Source organism: Oryx dammah, unplaced genomic scaffold (assembly GCF_014754425.2).
Source record: "Oryx dammah isolate SB20612 unplaced genomic scaffold, SCBI_Odam_1.1 HiC_scaffold_23, whole genome shotgun sequence".
NCBI classification, from domain to species: domain Eukaryota; kingdom Metazoa; phylum Chordata; class Mammalia; order Artiodactyla; family Bovidae; genus Oryx; species Oryx dammah.
In genome coordinates this window covers 31,879,131-31,899,679 of record NW_024070207.1, presented here as the reverse complement: position 1 = coordinate 31,899,679, position 20,549 = coordinate 31,879,131, and the positions used below count along the sequence as shown (strand labels likewise).

Sequence of the window (20,549 nt, the reverse complement as noted above, 5' to 3'; positions counted from 1 at the left end):
ATGCTAGCAAAGTAATGCTCAATATTCTCCAAGCCAGGCTTCAACAGTACATGAACTGAGAACTTCAGATGTTCAAGCTGGATTTAGAAAAGGCAGAGGAACCAGAGATCAAATTGCCCAAATCCACTGGATCACAGAAAAGTAAGAAAATTTCAGAAGTAGATGTTTATCTACTTCTGATTCATTGACTATGCCAAAGCCTTTGACTGTGTGGATCACAACAAACTGTGGAAAATTCTGAAAGAGATGGGAATACCAGACCACCTGACCTGCCTCTTGAGAAATCTGTATGCAGGTCAAGAAGCAACAGTTAGAACCAGACATGAAACAACAGACTGGTTTCAAATTGGGAATGGAATATGTCAAGGCTGTATATTGTCACCTTGCTTATTTAACTTATATGCAGAGTACATCATGTGAAATGCCAGACTGGATGAGGCACAAGCTGGAATCAAGATTGCTGGGAGAAATATCAGTAACCTCAGATTGCAGATGAAACCACCTTTGTGGCAGAAAGCGAAGAGTAACTAAACAGCCTCTTGATGAAGGTGAAAGAGGAGATGAAAAAGCTGACTTAAAACTCAACGTTCATGGTCCCATCACTTCATGGCAAATAGATGGGGAAACAATGGAAACAGTGGCAGACTTTATTTTCTTGGGCTCCAAAATCACTGCAGATGGTGACTGCAGCCATGAAATTAAAAGATGCTTGCTCCTTGAAAGAAAAGTTATGACAAACCTAGACAGCATATTAAAAAGCAGAGACATTAGTTTGCAACAAAGGTCCATCTAGTCAAAGCTATGGTTTTTCCAGTAGTCATGTGTGGATGTGAGAGTTGGACCATAAAGAAAGCTGAGCACTGAAGAATTGATGCTTTTGAACTGTGGTGTTGGAGAAGACTCCTGAGAGTCCCTTGGACTGCAAGGAGATCCAACCAGTCCATACTAAAGGAAATCAGTCCTGAATATTCATTGCAAGAACTGATGCTGAAGCTGAAACTGAAGCTCAGCACTTTGTCCACCTGATGTGAAGAACTGACTCATTGGAAAAGACCTTGATACGGGGAAAAACTGAAAGCAGGAAGAGAAGGGGATGATAGAGAATGATATGGTTGGATGGCATCATCGACTCAATGGACATGAGTTTGAGCAAGCTCCTGGAGTTGGTGATGGACAGGTAAGCCTGACGTGCTGCAGTCCATGGGGTTGCAAAGAGTTGGATACGACTGAGCGACTGAACAACATATTTGCAATAAGTCCAGGCTATGATCAGGAATTTATGTGCCTAGATTTCTTTTGTTTTCCTTCCTTTGGCTTTCCTTCTTCCTTGTTCATTTTCCCTTCATCTCCCAATCCCTTTCTCACTCCCGTTGAAACCATTTACCTCAGACCAGGACTTGAACCCATATGCTGGTATTTAAACCCAGTCAAAACCCAAGGAACCTTGTTTCAGGACCTAATGAAACTCAGGTTCTTGATGTCTCATCACAGAAAGAATTCCGTGCGAGATACAGGTAATAGGTAAGAAGCTGATTTATTCAGATTCAGAGAGAAGCACACTCCACAGGCAGAGTTTGGGCCATTGCAGATAGGGAGTGCAGCCACAAAATGTGTCTTGGTTAGTTTTTATGGGCTGGGTATGTTAATGAGTGGGAAGATTATTCCAGCTATTTTGGGGAAGAGGAAGAGATTTCTAGAAATTGGGCCACGGCCCACTTCTTGGTCTCATGAAATTGTCATGGCACCTCTGGGTGTGTCATTTAGTTTGCTGATTGAGGATCAGTGTAGTTGAACTCAACAGTTCTGCCATCTTAGACCCATTTGATTCTAATCAGTTTATGTTCTCTAATCAGCCTCTTTCAAAGGCTGTGCCCTGCCCCTTTCCCTCCTGTTACACTATTGAATGTCTTTCTTTTTCCTTTCACCTTCAGCTCTTGAACACAGGTCATATTCTACTCCCAGTTCCCTTGTTTATTAGTTGTGTGCTATTGGGGCATCTCTGGGCCTCAATTTCCTCTCTTAAAATTGGTTTACCATGAGACTGCCTACCTTAAAGGATTGTCAAAATTACAACAAAGTAGTCACATGCCAAGCACGTTAAGTGGTCTCCAGCAAGAACTGGACATGTTCACTCTCTTTATCTTTTCAGTCTTTTACCTCTGTTACTCCTTCACTCCAGGGCTCAGCAGGTAAAAACCGTGGGAAAATTACCTCGAAGCCAAAAGAGGAAACACTGGAGCTGGGGGCGGGGACTATGAGGTGTCCACTGCGCGTGCGCGCCCTCTCTGTCAGGTTCTGGTTTATAGGCGGTCGGGGGGGGGGAGGGGCAGGTGGGGTAAATAGGGCTTCGTTTGTGACAGTTGCCCCCGGTAGCCTGAGGGAGTGGCGGGACCTCGGCGGAGCCGCAGGCGGGCTGGCTCAGCGCAAATCGAGGGCTGGAGGGGTAAGTTGGAAAATGGCGGAGGGGGAAGGAGGGGCTTCACTGAGCGGGAGGCTGGCCTCGCGGCGGGGGCGGAGGCCCGAAGACTTTGAGGGGCTCGGCGGCGCGGCTGGGGCGGGAGACGGAAGGGCTGCGCCGCGTGCCTTGTCTCTTTGAGGCCCTGGCTTGAAGGCACTTTGGATTCCTCGACTTGCGGTTGCTCTAGGCGGTGGGCGGGCGAGTGAGGGAAAGGAAGGGACTTCCGTTTCCTTCTAGGCTGGGGCCTGGCCGCCGAGAGGAGTTGGCACTTCCAGATTGGGGCTTGGGCCGCCCCTCCTCCAGGACCCTCCCCTCAGCACCGCGCGGGGCGCCTCGGGCGATCTAGGCCGGCTCTCCTGGCGCGGTGGGTACTGCCCGGGCGGGCTTCCGCCTCCCTCCCCTTTTCTTCTCTCCCCTCCCCTCTCCTTCTCCCTTCCCTTCTCTTCTCCCCTCCTTCTCCTTGGGCCCCGCGCTGCGAGGGAGGGCAGGAGGGCAGCCCCTGCTGGGCTCGAGTGGCCCGCCCGGGGTTCGTGCCCAGGTTCCCGGGACTGGCGAAGAAAGGCGTGGGTGGCTTCAGGCCGCCTGCGTGCCTCCTCAACCCCCGTGACCCCTAAGGTAAAACGAGTCGAAGAACTTTAAAAAAAAAAAAGATCTAAGGGGACCCCCCCCCCCGCCCCCCTCCATCTGATGCCTGTGCCAGGGTATGGAGCTGGGTGGAGTGTGTCTGGTAAGAGCATGTGAACAGAAAGAATAGAAGCCAAAGACCTTCCGGAAGAGGAAATTAGCTAGTAATTCTTTCCAACCTTTGTCACCTCCCCAGCATATTCTGTGAGTAAAACAAAATTCAGTCTAACTTTCAGTTTCATTATTTTAACTCCATAATACACTTAATTGTTTTCTCATCGGGAGGAGGGAGAGTGGTTATTGCTGACACTAAGCAATAGCCCTCTCCACCTCCAAAAAAGGAAAAACGTCAATCAAAGCTTTTAAAAAACCTATCAAATTTTAATAATCTACTATTTTTTTCAGATATAATTGCATCACTAGTTATGTCACAAATGTGCTACCATGATAGTTAATTGTAGAGAAATTTACTCTTGTAAGGTCGGAGGTTTCTATAGTGTTTCTTTTTTTTCTCTCTTTTTTTACTTAACATTTGTTATATCCTGTTCAAGAGAATACTGTGACAGCCATCTTAGAATTATCACACTTTAGAACTGGAAGGGGTCTTAGTCCACCCATGATATTTACAAAAGCAAAAACTAAGGCATGGGAAGATTTCATGGCTTGCCTAATGCTAGTCGATTCCTTGCTGTTGCTCTTTCTGTGCAACTGCTCCACTTAGCCTCCAGTCAAGAAAATGAAGATGTATTCAGTGAACATTTCTGAAGCATATACCACTTTGTGCCATACAACTGTGCTACCTACTTAGTGTATTTAACATGCCTATGAAGCCAGTGCTTGTGGTATTTTTCTTCATCATTCAAGAAGTTAAAAAGATTTATACATACACACACATCTAGATGTATGTGCTCAGAAAAGTTCTTGAAGGATGTACAAAGAAAATGTTAACAGTGGTTACTTCTGGAGGTTGGAGGGAGGCTTTTTATTTTGCACCTCACATGTGACCTAATGTACTGTTTGAAATTCTCACTGTGAACAAGTATTGATTTTAAAGCTAAAAACAAGTTTTAAAGTTTGCACACATATATGTATATCAGTATAAACAAGTATCAATGGTATGTGTATATATATTTATATACCCATATGTATTTATGTATCAGTGATTTGTAAAATCCAGAGAGGTTTATGTCAGCCCAACTGGCAAAGCAGGCCTGATTATCTGATGCTCATATTTCATCTTTGGTTTTCTCCTATTGCTCCTAATGTAAGATGGTAACAGTGTATTTTATTAGTCTTTATATAGTTTTGGAAAATGTGCTTTTAATTATTGAATAATTAAAAAATTATAACATTCAGGATATCAAATTTGACACAAAAAATTCTGAACTTAGAAATCTTTGTAAAAATCATATAAAAAAATTAAGACAGTAAAGGTCCCTGGTGATTAGTAGTTCAGCTCTTTTGTTTTTATTACCAGGTTAAGACACAAGAAAAAAAAAAGTGAATTGCCCAAGGTCATATATCTAATTATTAACAGAGCTTGGACTAGAGTCTAGGTCCTAGTCCAGTGTACCTTGTACTACACCTGTAATTTTATTGCTTTCTAGTGCGTTCGATGACTCTAACGAGGTGGGGGAGAAGGGAATACTGACTAAAAGTCAGGTCCATTTCACTAGATAAGAATTACTGTAATTAATGACTCAGTTAACTTGTATAGAGCTTGAAATATTTAACTAACATAAATGTTCCCCTTGTATTTGGTTGTAAACATTAACTTGTATAGTTCTTGAAATATTTTACTAACATAAATGTTCCCTTGTATTTGGTTATAAACATTAACTCATTTAGTAGATCGTTTGTTTATATTATAAATGCTTAGAGACTCCAAGTGTGAAATAATGATGTTTTCCTGTTTTTGTTTGGTCCCATATTTAAATCTGGTAGTTGGTACTAACAGATTAAAAAAAAACGCTAATTTATTAAGAAAAGAAAAACTTACTGAGCACCTACAATATATGCCAGGTATTGTACTATGTGGTAGAATCCTAAAGATGAATATAGCAAGATAGATGCCCTTGTTCTCTTGAGGATGGGAGATTATCATGAGCTGTCATGTCTCAAACTTTGTGGTCTAATCTGGTAATAGTATTACAGAATGTAATCTGTAGCACTGTTTAAGGTCATTGTGTGAGTAGATTTGAGGAGATTAAAAACAGTAGTGGTAAAATAAATTGATCCTGAGTTGAACAAATATTATTTTCACATCTTAGAGGTCATGTGGTACAGTGGAAAGAGCCTTAGATTGAAAGCCTGAGTTCCTATGTTGACTTTGTTTCTGATTAGCTGAAGGATTGTGAGCGAATCATTCAACCTCGTTGCCTCCATGTTTCTTTTTCATAAATTTTAAAGTATATCTGTTCCACTTAATTCAAAGCATAAAAAGAGCATGTGGAATATTATATAAGAGAAATGTATCTGCCGTAAGAACTTGAGGCCAAATTTAAGTTATATGTTTATCTACTCTGCATATACTTAATAGGTTGTCCTTTTTGTGATAAAAGCATATTTATGTCCATTTTGTAGAACTTGGCATGGACTTTTATTTTTAATTATGATATAGTTGTAGCTGTGCTATTTGATGCATTTGGGGATTTGATTTGGTATAATTGGTACCCAGCCTTTGTTATGGATACATGTGATTCACTGTCATTCTGATCTGCTTCTATAATATGGGTTGTGGTAAAAAGTGAGGTTTACCTGCATTGACTGGGAATAGCTTGAACTCAGATGGTCAGACAGAGGTTGAACTGAGTGAGTTAAAGCTAATGTCCTAAACTGGGCAAAGCTGGTGCCACTGTGTATTCTCTGGTATACTTATATATGGTTTGAACTTTTATGCTTATTCCTGTAATGACTTTGTTGACCTCATAACACAGACTTCTCAGCATATTTTGCTATGTGATGTGCCTTTTGTGGCTCCACCTAATTTTTCAAGCCTTGAAAGGGCACAGAGCCTAACATTTTTTACCTTACTGGACTACCCTTTCTACAAATAATCCCTGTAGTAGTTTCCTTATACCTTTCGTTGTTGTTTAGTTGCTCAGTCATGTCTTTGCAACTGGATGGACTGTAGCCCGCCAGGCTTCTCTGTCCATAAAAGTCTCCAGACAAGAATACTGGAGTTGGTGGCCATTCATTCCCTTCTTCAGGGGATCTTGCTGACCCGGTGATTGAACCCACGTCACCTGCATTGGCAGGTGGATTCTTTACCATTGAGCCACTAGAGAAGCCTCCTTATACCTAGATTGGTCATAATCACTGGGTTTGCATTTTTTCCCTGGTGGCTCAGATGGTAAAACATCTGCGTACAATGCGGGAGATCCGGGTTCAGTCCCTGGGTCGGGAAGATCCCCTGGAGAAGGAAATGGCAACCCACTCCAGAATTCTTGCCTGGAGAATCCCATGGAGGGAGGAGCCTGGTAGCTAGTCTATGGGATCACAAAGAGTCAGACATGACTGAGCGACTTCACTTTCACTTTCACTGGCCACATGATCCTTGATGAGTAACAACCAGTCAGAAAATCACTGTTTCCCAATATTTCAAATGGGTGTAGGATGTGTAGGTTAAATTAGCTACCACGCATGAAAAAATTGTAGATTGTAAAGCACATTACATATTTTAGTTATTATAGGAGGTAACATGGTAAAAGAGGATGGGCTGTGGAATCACACAAGTTCCTGGTTAAATTTTGACCTTTGAAACAAATAGGATTAGAAACTTAGTTTCAATTCAGCATGTTTTAGTAGATTAGAGAAATGCATATAGTTAAAATGATGGGATAGAGGGAAATGAAACTTGGTCTATAGTGTTTAAAACACATGGAGCATTCATTAAATATGGTGTACGGTTTTAATGTGGCTTGTAGTCACTGTAGCAATGTTTCCTTCATTTTGTGTCATTTTTTAACTCAATCCCAGTGGAAGACAAACCTACTAAATGTTTGCTTAGAGACAACAGAGTAGCTTTTAGAAAGAGTACAATATTTTTGCTGGGGAAAAAGAAAAGATGTTGCCCTTTATTAAGAACTTATTTCGGCACTTGCTTGTGATCCCAACATGATCATGAAAGAGAATACTTAATCCTGAGAAAGACTTAGGGTAGTTACTACCCATTCACCAAGTCACTTATTAAAAGAACCTCAGAATGGCATTTGTGGAACCCTCTGATTTTTTTCCAGTACTGCATCCTGATCACTCTATCAGCATAAGTTATCTGAGTGAGAAGCAGATAGAATAAGTTCTGGTTTCTGTGGCCTTCATCAAATCATTTAATTTCTTTATGCTTTAATTTCTTTATCTGAAAATGAAAAAGCAATTTCTATTATCCTGCTTAGCACAAATATAAGTAAATTATGTTGAATAAGTTTTGCCTTTGGATATCAACAAATATGATGATTTTACTTTTCCGTGTTCTTGATTCTGAGCTGCCCTTTTGTAAAAATTATTTCAGGGAAATTTTTGGCTGAAGATCAGGGGAGACTGCTTTCTTCCAGTGCCCCAAATTATTTTCTTAAGGTATTAAGTGAACAAGTTTAGAACTCCAGCAATAGATATCACTCAGACATTTTTCAGTGAAATCTTTTCTTTTCAACTCAAGTTAACAATAAGCAATCAGGTATCATTATTACTAATGTTTCTCAGCCTTCTCTGCTAGTGATTTACTGCTACCCAGGCAGTGGACCAAAAGACATGTGTTCATAGCCAACCACTTGTACATAACCTGGTTACTGCTTTTATCTCTGGGAGTTGACCTGTATCCTCTTTTTTTTTGGCTTTGCCACAGCATGGAGGATCTTAGTTCTCCAACCGGGGTCAAACTTTGCCATCTGCCATGGGAGCCTGGACTCTAACCACTGGACCACCAGGGAAGGACCCTTTTATTTTTAACTTGATAATTGACAATAATATTACAAAGCAGCAAGTTGACAAATTCTCAGAATAGGCAAAAAGATAAGGACCTAAGAATACATTCTTCCCTCTCCTTGTTATAAGTTATAAAAATTATTTTATGTGAAAAAAGAGCCAAAACTTTGCAATAGCAGGCCCCACTAATGATAGCTTACCATGCCATTTTATTCACAGATGAAGGAAACATTGTCATATGGCAGATAGCCAAATAACACCCCCAGCCTGCTGGGCACAATTGTATAAAGGACCTTGACTAATCAAGAGTTCAACTGTTTTTTTCTTTTTGTTTTTGTTTTTGCTTTTTTCATTTAATTAGAATCTATTTGCTGGATAAAATTTAGAAAATTAAGAGAACCATAAAGAAGAAAATTAAAGTCAGTAATCCCAGTACCCAGAGATAACCACAGTAGAGTTTTAATATGTAGTTTAGCCTGCTGCTGCTGCTGCTAAGTCACTTCAGTCGTGTCTGACTCTATGTGACCCCATAGACAGCAGCCCACCAGGCTCCCCCATCCCTGGGATTCTCCAGACAAGAACACTGGAGTGGGTTGCCATTTCCTTTTCCAATGCATGAAAGTGAAAAGTGAAAGTGAAGTCCACCTCTTAGCGACCCCATGGACTGCAGCCTACCAGGCTCCTCCATCCATAGGGTTTTCCAGGCAAGAGTAATTTAGCCTAAATCTTTATATATTGCTCAGTCATGTCCATCTCTTTGCGACCCCATGGACTGTAGCCTGCCAGTCTCCTCTGTCCATGGAATTCTCCAGACCAGAATACTGGAGTGGATAGCCATTACCTTCTCCAGGGTATCTTCCCAACCCAGGGATTGAACCTAGGTCTCCCTTATTGCAGGCGAATTCTTTACTAACTGAGCCACCAGGGAAGCCCCTTATATATTGGTATTTTTTATAATTGGGATTATACTAGACAATATTGTTTTATAACCAGCTTTTTTCACTTAATACAACATCATGAACACATATTTTTGTCCTTTAGTAGTGTCAGGCGAGTGTATGCTTCTCAGTTCTTGTCTCATCACAATGATTTGGAGTGACAGACATTAAAGCCCTCGGTGCGTCACAACTCTTGGGTCTTGAACAAACTGTGTCATAGCTCTTAGACAAAGCAGTGTTACAGCTCTATTTTATTTAGAAGATAGCAGGAGAATCCATCCTCGAAGAAGAGAAGAGAGTGGAGGAGCGTGCGTGTGGGGGTGGGGTAGTGAGGGAGGAAGAGTGAGTGTACGCAAGGGGGGGGGGTGGGGGGAGGTGTGGAGCGCCAGAGAGTGCTTGGCTCCTCCTTTTATATGTCTTCTTCCCCCTGGGCCTGCACTATGCAAATTGGGCTCAGCCAGGAGAGCTGTTCTACCTGAAGTCCTCACTCTGGTCCTCCTCGGACCTTTCTTTGACCTTCCTTTGTTCTATTTTCACGGGCTTTTCCCTTCCTTGTCTTTTAGCCACTGCCATTTTGGACTCCTTTCCCCTATTCTAACTACCTAACATTAGTATTCTACAACCTAAGTTTTTAAAGGTTGCCTAGTATCTACATTAACAAAGTGTTGTCCTCTTTTGTTGGAAATGAGTTTTTTTTTTTAATTAATATTGCTGTATTGAACATCCTCATATACATATTTTTTAAAAACATCCTTGATCATTTCCTTAGTGTTAATGTTTAGTACTAGGATGGCTGGTTCAGAAAGTAACCATATATTTAAAACTTTTAGAATGTATTGTCAGATTGCTCTCTAGAAAAGGTGTACCAGTTTTTAGTTCCACCAACAAGAATGACTGTTGTACTTTGTCTTCTCATCCACTGGATTTTTATTGTTAGTGATGGCAATCTCTGCCAGAATGTACAAAAATGGTATCTTTTGAAATGTTTATTTCTTTGATCACTCATGATATTTAACATTTTTGCATGTTTGTTGGCCATTAGTATTTGCTACTTGTAAATTTGTTTTCTGCTGAGATGTTCTTTTTTTATATAGGTTAATACAAGCTTTCAAGCTTTAAGACTATTCCTAGTCGAAAACAAGATAAAGTGGTGATAGGACACACTGCTGTGTGAGATCACTTTAATACTGATGTTAAAAACAAACAGGAACTTCCCTGGTGGCCCAGTGGTTAAGACTCCACAATCGTGATGCAGGAGGGCAGAGGTTCAATCCCAGGTCAGGAACCTAAGATCCTGCATGTCACACAGTATTGCCAACATTTTAAAAACTGCAAATGAACAGGAGGACATTAAGTTCAACATATTTTATAATAGTAAAAAATTGTTAGCTTTAGAAAAGCCTGGCAGTGAAGGTGCATAACGCTGTGTGTGTATATTAACATTTGTGTTTTTTAAAATGCTGTAACACATCTCTGGAGAAATGTAGGAGAAACTGGTAAGAGTGATTGCTTCTAGGAAGGGAACTGGAGGTTTAAGGTACAGGGGTGGAATGGATGCAACTTTTGTACCTCTCGAATTTGATCATGTGTGTATTTTCTCTTTTTAAAAATATACATCTAAAATTCATGTTCAGCAATATGAAATTGTGAGGTTATGATACATTCATATAGTCAGATACTAGTCATCCACTTAAAATAATGTTCTAATCTATATAAAAATTGATGTGGAGAGATGCTTATGATATATTTTTAAGTAGAAAAAAGCAAAGTATAAAAATACCATATAAGTCCTCTTTAGAAATATTTATAATGTGCATTTATACATGTACACAGAAAAGGGTCTTAAAGGATAAACACATTAAAGTATTCACAGTCTGAATAATAGGCTTCTTTTTTCTCTTTTAAAAAGGAAAACCCTTGTTTGTATTAAATATTGGATTGGTATCCATCAGGAGATTTTGTCTTTCTGCCTATTCTGATTTTAGCATAGATTTTTTTATCTATGAATAGACTCTGAATAAGCATAAACAGTATTAATCTATGCTGTGGATCTACAGTTTGGGCTATAGATGGTTTGTTTTTGAATCAAAGACTTGATTAACAAGCACTATAAATTGTCTTAAGTACTGAACAGTTTTCAGAAAAATGGAAGAGGGGATACTAGTGATTTTGAACCTTCTTATGATCTTAAGTGAATTCTTGAGCCCCAAATCTGTGTATTCTTCATTAAAAAAAAAAAACCATTCTTTGAGGGAGCACAGTCCCATGATTTATTGAAGAAAAGATGACAGAATACCTTACTGTGGGTCCATTCTGAGAGAACTATACCTGCAGAGTTAATTATTATAAATAATTTGGCAAAGATTGTCGGTCTGGGCTCAAATTTAAGTATTACTAGGACTTTCTAAATTAAGTGTAGAACATGTAATTGATACTCCCTTTGTTGATTCTCAGCATGGCCTTTCAGGTATTTACAGAAATAGGCTTCATGATCAAGCATATATTGTAGTCAGCAGTATTAATAAGTTGATGTTATTGACTGAGCTTATGGGCTAAGTGCTCCTTAATGCCATTCAGTTATTTGAGTGGCTCAAATGGTAACGCACTCCAGTGTTCTTGCCTGGAGAATCCCAGGGATGGAGGAGCCTGGTGGGCTGCCATCTATGGCGTCGCACAGAGTTGGACACAACTGAAGTGACTTAGCAGCAGTGCTTAATTTTAGGGAGAGAACTTTTGATTTTATTGAATGTAATTAACCTCAAAAATGTTCTGTTGACCATTTATTTAACTTAAATGAAACTATGCTTCATTGTTTGAAGAACCTAGTAGTATAAATTAACAATTTGACTAAAAGTTGAATTTTTGTATAAATGTATCATAGTATAAAAACTGAATTTTAAAAATCTGTTTTTTAAAAATATACCCCTTTTGTTGAAGGCAAGTAGATTTTTAAAATTCAGCTTTTTAATGCTATGTTGTATTTATGTAGATACCTTTTTTTAGACACTACAATTTTGTAAATCAAAATGCTGTTTCTAAACAGGGAACTAATAGTTTAAGATCATTATAAGAGGGATTGACCTCTCCTGGGTTAGGGAGAATGTTGCTAGTTTGATGAGATCTCTATCCTGGATCTTCTATAGGAGCAAGAAACAACTGATGGAAAAAATCTTAAAATATTTCTACACATAATGAGGAAAGAGAATCTTAAGATAAATTTTAAATTATGATGGTGTTTTGGGTTAGCATATATAAGATTTTTATTATATTACTATGAAAAATTTTATGAATCTTATATTTTTGAAATGTGATTTGAGTTGTACTGTTTACATAATATGCATATATTTCCTATTTTGGTCACATTTCCTGATCACAGTGGCATATTAACAATTTTTACTACTCACAGTGATTTCAAGAGTCCATTGGAGGTGGTGAGTAGAATGTGGAATAGTGCCAGCTGTGACCAAATAGATGTGGTTCAACATTCATTCTTTTGCCCAACATTGATTAAGCACTACTGTGTCACTCATTGCTTTACTAATTGGGAATACAAATGTGATAGGGCAGAGCCCTTGCCATAAAGGACCTTCATTCTAACAATATAGGTACACCTATAAACGTGCACACATGCAGTCATTATTCAGTCTTGTTCTAGTACAACTTGGGTCTTCAAATTATTTAGAGGATATACTGAGGGCACAAAGAGTAGTCATTCTATACTAGGGTTTTGAGTGGATGAATCAGCAAAGATGTCATAGGTGAAATTCTAAAAACATATGTCTTCTGAGTTTTAAACAGGTGTCTATGTGTGTGCGTGTGTGTATGCGCGCATGCTCAGTTGTGTCTGTGCAACCCTATGGACTGTAGCGTGTGTGTGTGTGCGTGCGCGTGCGCTCAGTTGTGTCTGTCCAACCCTATGGACTGTAGCCCACCAGGCTCCTTTGTCCATGGAGTTCTCCAGGCAAGAATACTAGAATGGGTTGCCATGCCCTCCTCTGGGAGATCTCCCCAATGCAGGGATCAAACCTGCATCTTTACGTGTCTCCTGCATTGGCAGGCGGGTTCTTTACCACTGTGCCACCTGGGAAACCCGTAAACAGATGGCCTTATTTAATTACATAATGTGTTTCAGTTGGCATGGTAGTACTGCAATGGGAGCTAATAGGGTTATATTGCTTGCTTACATTTTGTCATAACAGCATTGTTTTAGTTTCTTTGGGCTGCCATAATAAAGTACCACAAACTGAGTGACTTAAAACAGTAGAAATTTAGGGACTTCCCTGGTGGTCCAGTGGTTAAGATTCCGAGCTTCCACTGCAGGGGGAGCTAAGTCCTTGTTTGAGGAACTAAGATCCAACATACTGTGTGACCAGAAAGAAAGAAGGAAATTTATTTTTGCACATTCTGGTAACTAGAAGTCTGAAATCAATGTGTTCGTGCTATCCCTGAAGCTCTGGGGAGAACCTGTTCCATGCCTTTCTCTTCGCTTCTGGTATTGCTATTGATCCTCGATGTTTTCCTTGGCTTGTCAGTACATTAAGACTCCAGTCTCTGCCTCTGTCTTCACATGGCCATCTTCCTTGTGTTTCTTCTCCGTTTTTGACAAGAATATCAGTCATATTGGATGACAGCACCCGAATGACCTCATCCTAACTTGATTGTATCTGCATGGACCCTATATCCAAATAAGGTCATATTCCTAACCACTGGCTTAGGGCTTCAAAATATCTTTGAGGGGGCACAATTCAACCCATAATAATCACTTAATTCCTTTTTACTGTGCCACATCAATATAGTTACTTAAGAAGTGCTTTTTTATGAGGTTAACAATGCCCTTGGTTGCAGGGATAATGGTAAGTATTTTTAGTTCATTAAATGAGCCTGTAGTGACTGAATGAATTTCTCCCAGAGACCAGAAGAGTGAAACACAGGCAGGTTGTAGAGAGCTCTGAGCTTAATAAAAAAAAGATGAAGGGTTTTGCTGCTTATTTGTTAAGAATAGCAAACAAACAGTGATTTGTTATTCAGGTGCTCCTTGACTTTAAAAGATTTAATAGTTGTTTGTAATAGTTAATTTTCAGTCATCAGAGATAGTTCCCTAGTATATCATCTTAATTAAATTTATGTAAATCTTCAAAACTACTTTCTTTGTTGTCTTGTACACATATGAAACTGCTTCTTAATTTTTTTCTAAGATGCTATGGTAACTGAAACTCATGATATTATGGAATAGATTTTTAAAATTACTTTTGCCATAATAATTGCCTTCCAAATAGAATTCAGTTTAAGAAATTACTGTTAATCTTCATTTCAAGTAAGACAGATTTTTATTAGCTTAATACTTAAATACATTTTGGAGTAGTGTTCTGGTATTTAATATCACAAAAGTATTCCCCTGTGTGGGATTTTTTTTTCAAGTAATCAAAAATGTATTTCATTTTTTTTTACCATTTAGAGAAACTATCTTTCAGAAGGGAATCATTTTATCCTTCATTGTTTTAATAGCACACAACCGTCATAAACACGTTCATACTAGCCTTATTTTAAGATGAATTATTAAATAGCTTTAGGGGAAATTATTCATAGACCACAGGGAACTTCATAATATTCTTAATTTCTATGTGCATGCATTATTACAATGTTTATGCACACTGTCCAATGATAAATATCAAAGAAATCAGGCAAAGAATGAAAATTGGCAGCCTCACCCTTACCTGTCATAAGTAGATGTGTGGGAAATAAATAGCCCAATGAAAATAATATAGGTAAACTTTACTTGTCAGTGGTAAATACCACAGCTTTCTCTTAAAGTGTAGGCAATGTTCCTAGAATAATCCCACTGAAGAAAATCCAAAATCTTTACATAAAAAAGTGAACAAGTTTGTCCTATGTGTAAAAGTCTTTAAGTGCATTTTATATCCAAAACAATTTGCACTACTTGAACACAGATCTTCCTCAACTTATAATGAGGTTGCATCCCAAGAAAACCATCCTAAGTTGAAAGTATCATAAGCCGAAGATGCATTTTATACACCTAACTTACTAAATATAGCTTAGCCTGTCCTACCTTAAATGTGCTCAGAACACTTACATTAGCCTACAGTTGGGGAAAATCATCTAACACAAAGCCTGTTTATTTATAATAAAGTGTGGAATATCTCGTGTAATTTATTAAATACTGTACTGAAAGAGAAAAATGGAATGTTTGTATGGGTAGAGTTATGAGTCTATCAGTTGACCTTCGTGATTGCTTGAACTGACTGGGAGCTGCAACTTGCCCTGCTGCCCAGTATCACTAGAGAGTATCAGACTGCACTAGCACAGGAAAAGATCTGAATGTGTATCACTTTCACGCCATTATAAAGTGGAAGAATCATGTCAAACCATTGTAAGTAGGGACCATCTGTACCTTAAAAAAGTTCAGAAGCCTACCAACATACATATAGTAGCACACACCCAAAACAAAATAAATGCTTTCCAGTGAGATTGGGAATGAGGATAAGAATTAAAGGAGAGCATCTCCTGTATTATCAGAGTCAATAAAATTAGCTGATTATATAATCTATAGGATAGACTATCATCAATGTGAAAAACTCACAGAATTTCACAATTCAGGAACATAGCTTCAGTGCTTCATAATGTTTAAAGAAGCTCCTAAGGATAGCCAATTGGTTTGATTTCTTAGAAGTTAGAAAAAATGCATTTCAGAAAATGATTTGTAACAATTAACAGCAAACTAACACAATATTGTAAAGCAATTATCCTCTAATTAAAAATATAATAACATTAGCACAAGAACAACATTAAGAAAGAAAAATACTGGGGGAATTCCGTGGTGGTCCCGTGGTTAGGACTGCGCTCTCACTGCCCAGGGACCAAATTCAATCCCTGGTCAGGGAACGATGATTACCCAAGCCTGGGGAATGGCCACGCCTCCTTCCCCCCAAATACTGGGTACACAAGAACTGAGGTCCTCAGAGTACCAAAAATATCTAAAGAGAATCAGACTTCACATTAGAATTTAAACAATGTAGTTAAAGGAAAAACTAACTGGAATCTTTGTAATAGGTTAAATATTTAACTCTTTCAAACAGAAATAATCCTCTCACATAGTTCTAGAAATGTACTGTAGCATCTAGTTTTCCGTATCAAAAGCACATAATTTCATTAGCAGAGCTCCGTTTGTTTTAGACTTAAAATCACCTCTGATCCACCAAAGTTTGTACTAACAGTTACCAAACTAACATTTAAACCGCTTTATTGAGATACAATTCACATACTATAATATTAATTTTGAAGTGTACAGTTCAGTGATTTTAATGATCAGAGTTGTACAACCACCATTACAGTCTCAGTTCAGTCAGTCAGTTCAGTTGCTCAGTGCAACCCCATGGACTGCAGCACATCAGGCCTCCCTGTCCATCAACAACTCCTGGAGCTTAATTAAACTCATGTCCATTGAGTCGGTGATGCCATCCAACCATCTCATCCTCTGTTGTCCCCTTTTTCACCTGCCTTCAATCTTTCCCAGCATCAGGGTCATTTCCAATGAGTCAGTTCTTTGCATCAGGTGGCCAAAGTATTGGAGCTTCAGCATCAGTCCTTCCAATAAATATTCAAGACTGATTTCCTTAGTATTGACTGGTTGGATCTCCTTGCAGTCCGAGAGACTCAAAAGTCTTCTCCAACACCACAATTCAAAAGCATCAATTCTTTGGCGCTCAGCTTTCTTTATAGTCCAACTCTCACATCCATACGTGACGACTGGAAAAACCATAGCTTTAACTAGATGGACCTTTGTTAGCAAAGTAATGTCCCTGCTTTTTAATATGCTGTCTAGATTGGTCATAACTTTTCTTCCAAGGAGCAAGCGTCTTAATTTCATGGCTGCAGTCACCAACTGCAGTGATTTTGGAGCCCCCCCCCAAAAAAAAAAAATTAATCTAATTTAAAATATTTTAATTACTCCACAAAGAAACCCAGTAACTATTTGCATATTTCTGATTCTCCTCCTTACCTAGCTGTAAGCAACCACTAATCTACTTTCTCGTTCTATTTACTTTAAGAAATTTTAAACCTACAACATTATTGTTCTCATGCCTTTTCCAGGTCATTGGCTTAGAGGTCTAAATGTTCTTAAATTAGCCAAATTTACAAGTTCTCAGACATCCTCACTCAGAAAACATTCAGCATTCAAAAGATGGTTTCATGATATTCCATCTTATAAGAGTTTTTGATCTGGAACATGTGTTTCAAATTCTGTTCGCACCACTTTCTAGGAGTGCTAAACTCATTTAATTAGAAGGAATAAAACCATTCTGTCCAAACTCAAAACTGAGTTTGTTCTATTTGGGTTAACCATTTCCAGGCTTTCAATAATAAGAACAGCTTTAGGACTCTAGCATGGTACACCACTATCTTCAATAATAATGTCTTCATCCTTTGGCTCAGTGTTTTGGTTCAATCTGCTGTGGATAGCCAAGAAAGCTATTACCAGTAGATTGGCCAGAGCTGCCAGAAGTCCTACTGTTCGTAATGTTGGTCTCCTGTTTACTTGTCTTGCTATTATGATGAAGTTGTGACTGTTTGCAATCATCCTGTTATTTGATCAAAACTCTTCCCTGGGGAATTCCCTTGCAGTCCAGTGGTTAGGACTCCATGCTGCCACTGCAGGGGGCACTGGTTCGATCCCTGATCAGGGAACTAAGGTCCCGTGTACCGCACAGCCAAAAAGAAAAACAAAACTGAATCATTGTGCTGTACATCTGAAACTAACATGACATTGTAAATCAACTATACTTCAATAAAATGTAAAAGAATAAAGCTCTTCCCTGAAACTTCTATACCACTAACCTAAAATGTCATTAGCAGCTGATAGTCCTGTGCTGAGAGCCAGACCTCCTGGAACAAGCCAGGGTGTAATGATCCATGGGACCTACTCTAAGCCATATAGTGTCTCCTTTAGGCTCAAACCATCCCAGCTATAGAGCCCCAGGGAGTGGTCAATGTTGTGTTTATAAAGATGAACTAGTCCTATGATGTGTTTCTGGGGGAATATCCACATCTGTAATGGAAGATACATCTTAAGTCTTGGTGCATACCAATGACTAGATCTAGCTTTTTTCTTTGGTTAACGGACCATCCATTAAAACATTTTCCTTCTTCATTAGCATGTCAGTACCAAAGGCACTATTTGCTTCTTTCTGTTTTTTTGTATAAAAATCCTAAGCAGCAGGTTGGTTGTTGAAATCGCTTTGTCATAATTATCATCTTTATATATAGATGGTAAGTCTCCCTCGTATAGGCTAATAAAATGTCATCATTAGGTATCTTACGTTGCAATAATCCATGAAACTCCACTAAATGTCCAAGTTTTGCTCTTTGTGTTGAAAACTGACAAAATTCGGTGCCAACCTGCTCCTCTCCAGGCTGCCTGGGCGGCTCCAGTCAGACTGAGTGCAGGAGCTGCAGCCCAAAGAGTCTGCCACTTACCAGAGGCACCTGCATAGAAGGCTTGGGTCTCAATGCTGGGCTCCACAGGCCAGCTGGGGCCGCCTGTCTCTGTGGTGGCTGGAGGCACAACTCTGTCCTCCCTCCCTCTGCTTTAGTGGGTGCAGAGCCCTGGTGGAGGGGGATGAGGGGGCAGCCAACCCATCTACTCTTTGCTCTCGGCCACATCCCCCACAATCAGGCCTGTGGTGCCAACCAGAGAGAAGTTAGGCAAAAATATTATCAGATACATTTTGGAGAAAAAGATCACCTTAACATATTTTACCTATATATTAAAAATTACCTCCAGGTCTTGTTCATGAGTATATATTTTTACACAGCTGCAGTCTGATATACATCCTACTTTATATCCTTTACCTGTGTAGAATAACCTTTGTTCTGTATATTTGACAACTTTAATAATAAAAACCTGAGGGAAATAGAAACTCTTGTATTGTGTGCAGATACCAGGTAGGTTTTCTGTTTTTCTCTCCCCTCCAACTCCCCATAGTCCCACATTATTGCTAGAGTAGCAGTCAGTCTCCTCTCTTTGGCGCATGCCTATGGCTACTTTTACCCAGTTGACCAAGCTAAATATATGTATCTGTGTGTGTATAAATACGTATATAAATAATATACATGTTTATGTTTGTATACATATGTATGCACACATGTATATGTATGGGTATATGTATATTTTATGTATGTACAGGTATATGTGTATTTTGTGTAGGTATATGTATATTTTAAGCACATCTCACCATGTTGAAATCTTCCATACCCCTTGTACCACATATACCACTGCTTGCTGATTCTTTTTATGCCAATGTTGGCTTTCAGAGTGCCATTTTTCTTAACTACTATTCCTTCAAGGTTCCTGACTGCCTAGCCCCTTTAAGTCAAAGCTTTCTTGGACATCTTTCTCTCTGTGTAAGAGAAAAAGTAAGAGTGCCTTCTTACTTTCTGCTTACCCAGTTCAAAGTCAAATTTTGCTTTCACAAAGAAGCCTTAAGTTATCTCAGCATACTTCATTGCACTCAGCCCTTTTCACATCCAAAAGCTTCTCATTCATACCTCACTTTCCTGTGCTCCACATATACTTATTTTCTAAATATCTTTCCTACCTTCATTTCACTTAAATCCAGTTTCTTAAAATCATCTCCCTTCACTTTCTTTTGGCACTTTTTTCCAGTCTCAAGGTTTCTGTCTTTTGTCAATCAGTTTTTCTCCCTTTTAACTCTTAACCTTTCTGGTAGTGGTTTTCTCACTCTTCTACAAAAGCCCCCACTCTGATAATGTATATGCAGTGTTCAGTTGAGTAGCTCTGAATAAATACCTGCTTTTCAAACAAGAGAAATCTAAACTAAAGCATGGAAATAACCCCTGGGAAGATAAGGTCTCCACTTGAAAGCTTCAAATAGAAATTCTCCTGCTTGTGTTGAATGATGGAGCTTTATCTAATAGTATCTGAAATAGGATGACTACTTGAAACACACAAAATATTCACCATTATGAAATGAAAATAGATCATTGCTTTTACATTTCTGCCTGTTTTGACTGGCCTGAGAAACAAAACTTACCACCTCAGAGAAGGTAACTTTCATATGTCTGAGATTATATTCAGCATTAATTCTTCAGGATAATTACAGACTTAGAAATGCTTAATCTAAGGTCTCCTCGTCCATGCCAAAGTCCCTTCCAGTGATGACAGGAACTCAAAATCTACAAGGCAACCCAATCCATTTTATACTGATATTGATTGTTGTAACTATTCATCCATCCCTGTACTGGGTTAAAATGTACTGAATGTAATGCATATTAATTAACTGTAATTCTGCCCTCAAGGTAAATAGAATTTGGATCCCTTTTCTACATGACAGCCTTTTAGATCTCTCAAGGTAGTTATTCTGTCCTCTCCACTGCTCTCCCTACAGTTTTCTTTTCCCTTTGAGATAAATACTTGACTCTTCCAACTATTCCTCATAGGATACCACTTTCATCATCTTGATTGATCTCTATGGACATTGTACTTTGTTAATGTACCTTCTAAAGTGTTCAGAACTAAAAATAATACTCAATATGTAGCTGAATTGAATCTGAATGTTGCACATCTGGAC

At 39.0% G+C, this 20,549-nt stretch overlaps 1 protein-coding gene and 1 pseudogene across 3 annotated transcripts in view; one reads left to right on the top strand and one right to left on the bottom strand.

The window, feature by feature from the left end:
• Positions 1 to 2,300: 2,300 nt before the first annotated feature.
• Positions 2,301 to 19,211, bottom strand: LOC120881535 (annotated as a pseudogene).
• The window catches only part of LOC120881497 (X-linked inhibitor of apoptosis), a 37,620-nt gene continuing 19,392 nt past the window's right edge, over positions 2,322 to 20,549 (top strand). The window contains exons 1-2 of one of the 3 annotated variants that reach the window (XM_040265211.1): positions 2,322 to 2,443; positions 2,696 to 2,822. The gene's annotated coding sequence lies outside the window, so the exon portion shown is untranslated. Of the gene's footprint in view, positions 2,444 to 2,695; positions 2,823 to 3,004; positions 3,287 to 20,549 lie in introns of those variants that run through there. The other 2 variants (XM_040265212.1, XM_040265213.1) reach the window with 2 other exon arrangements.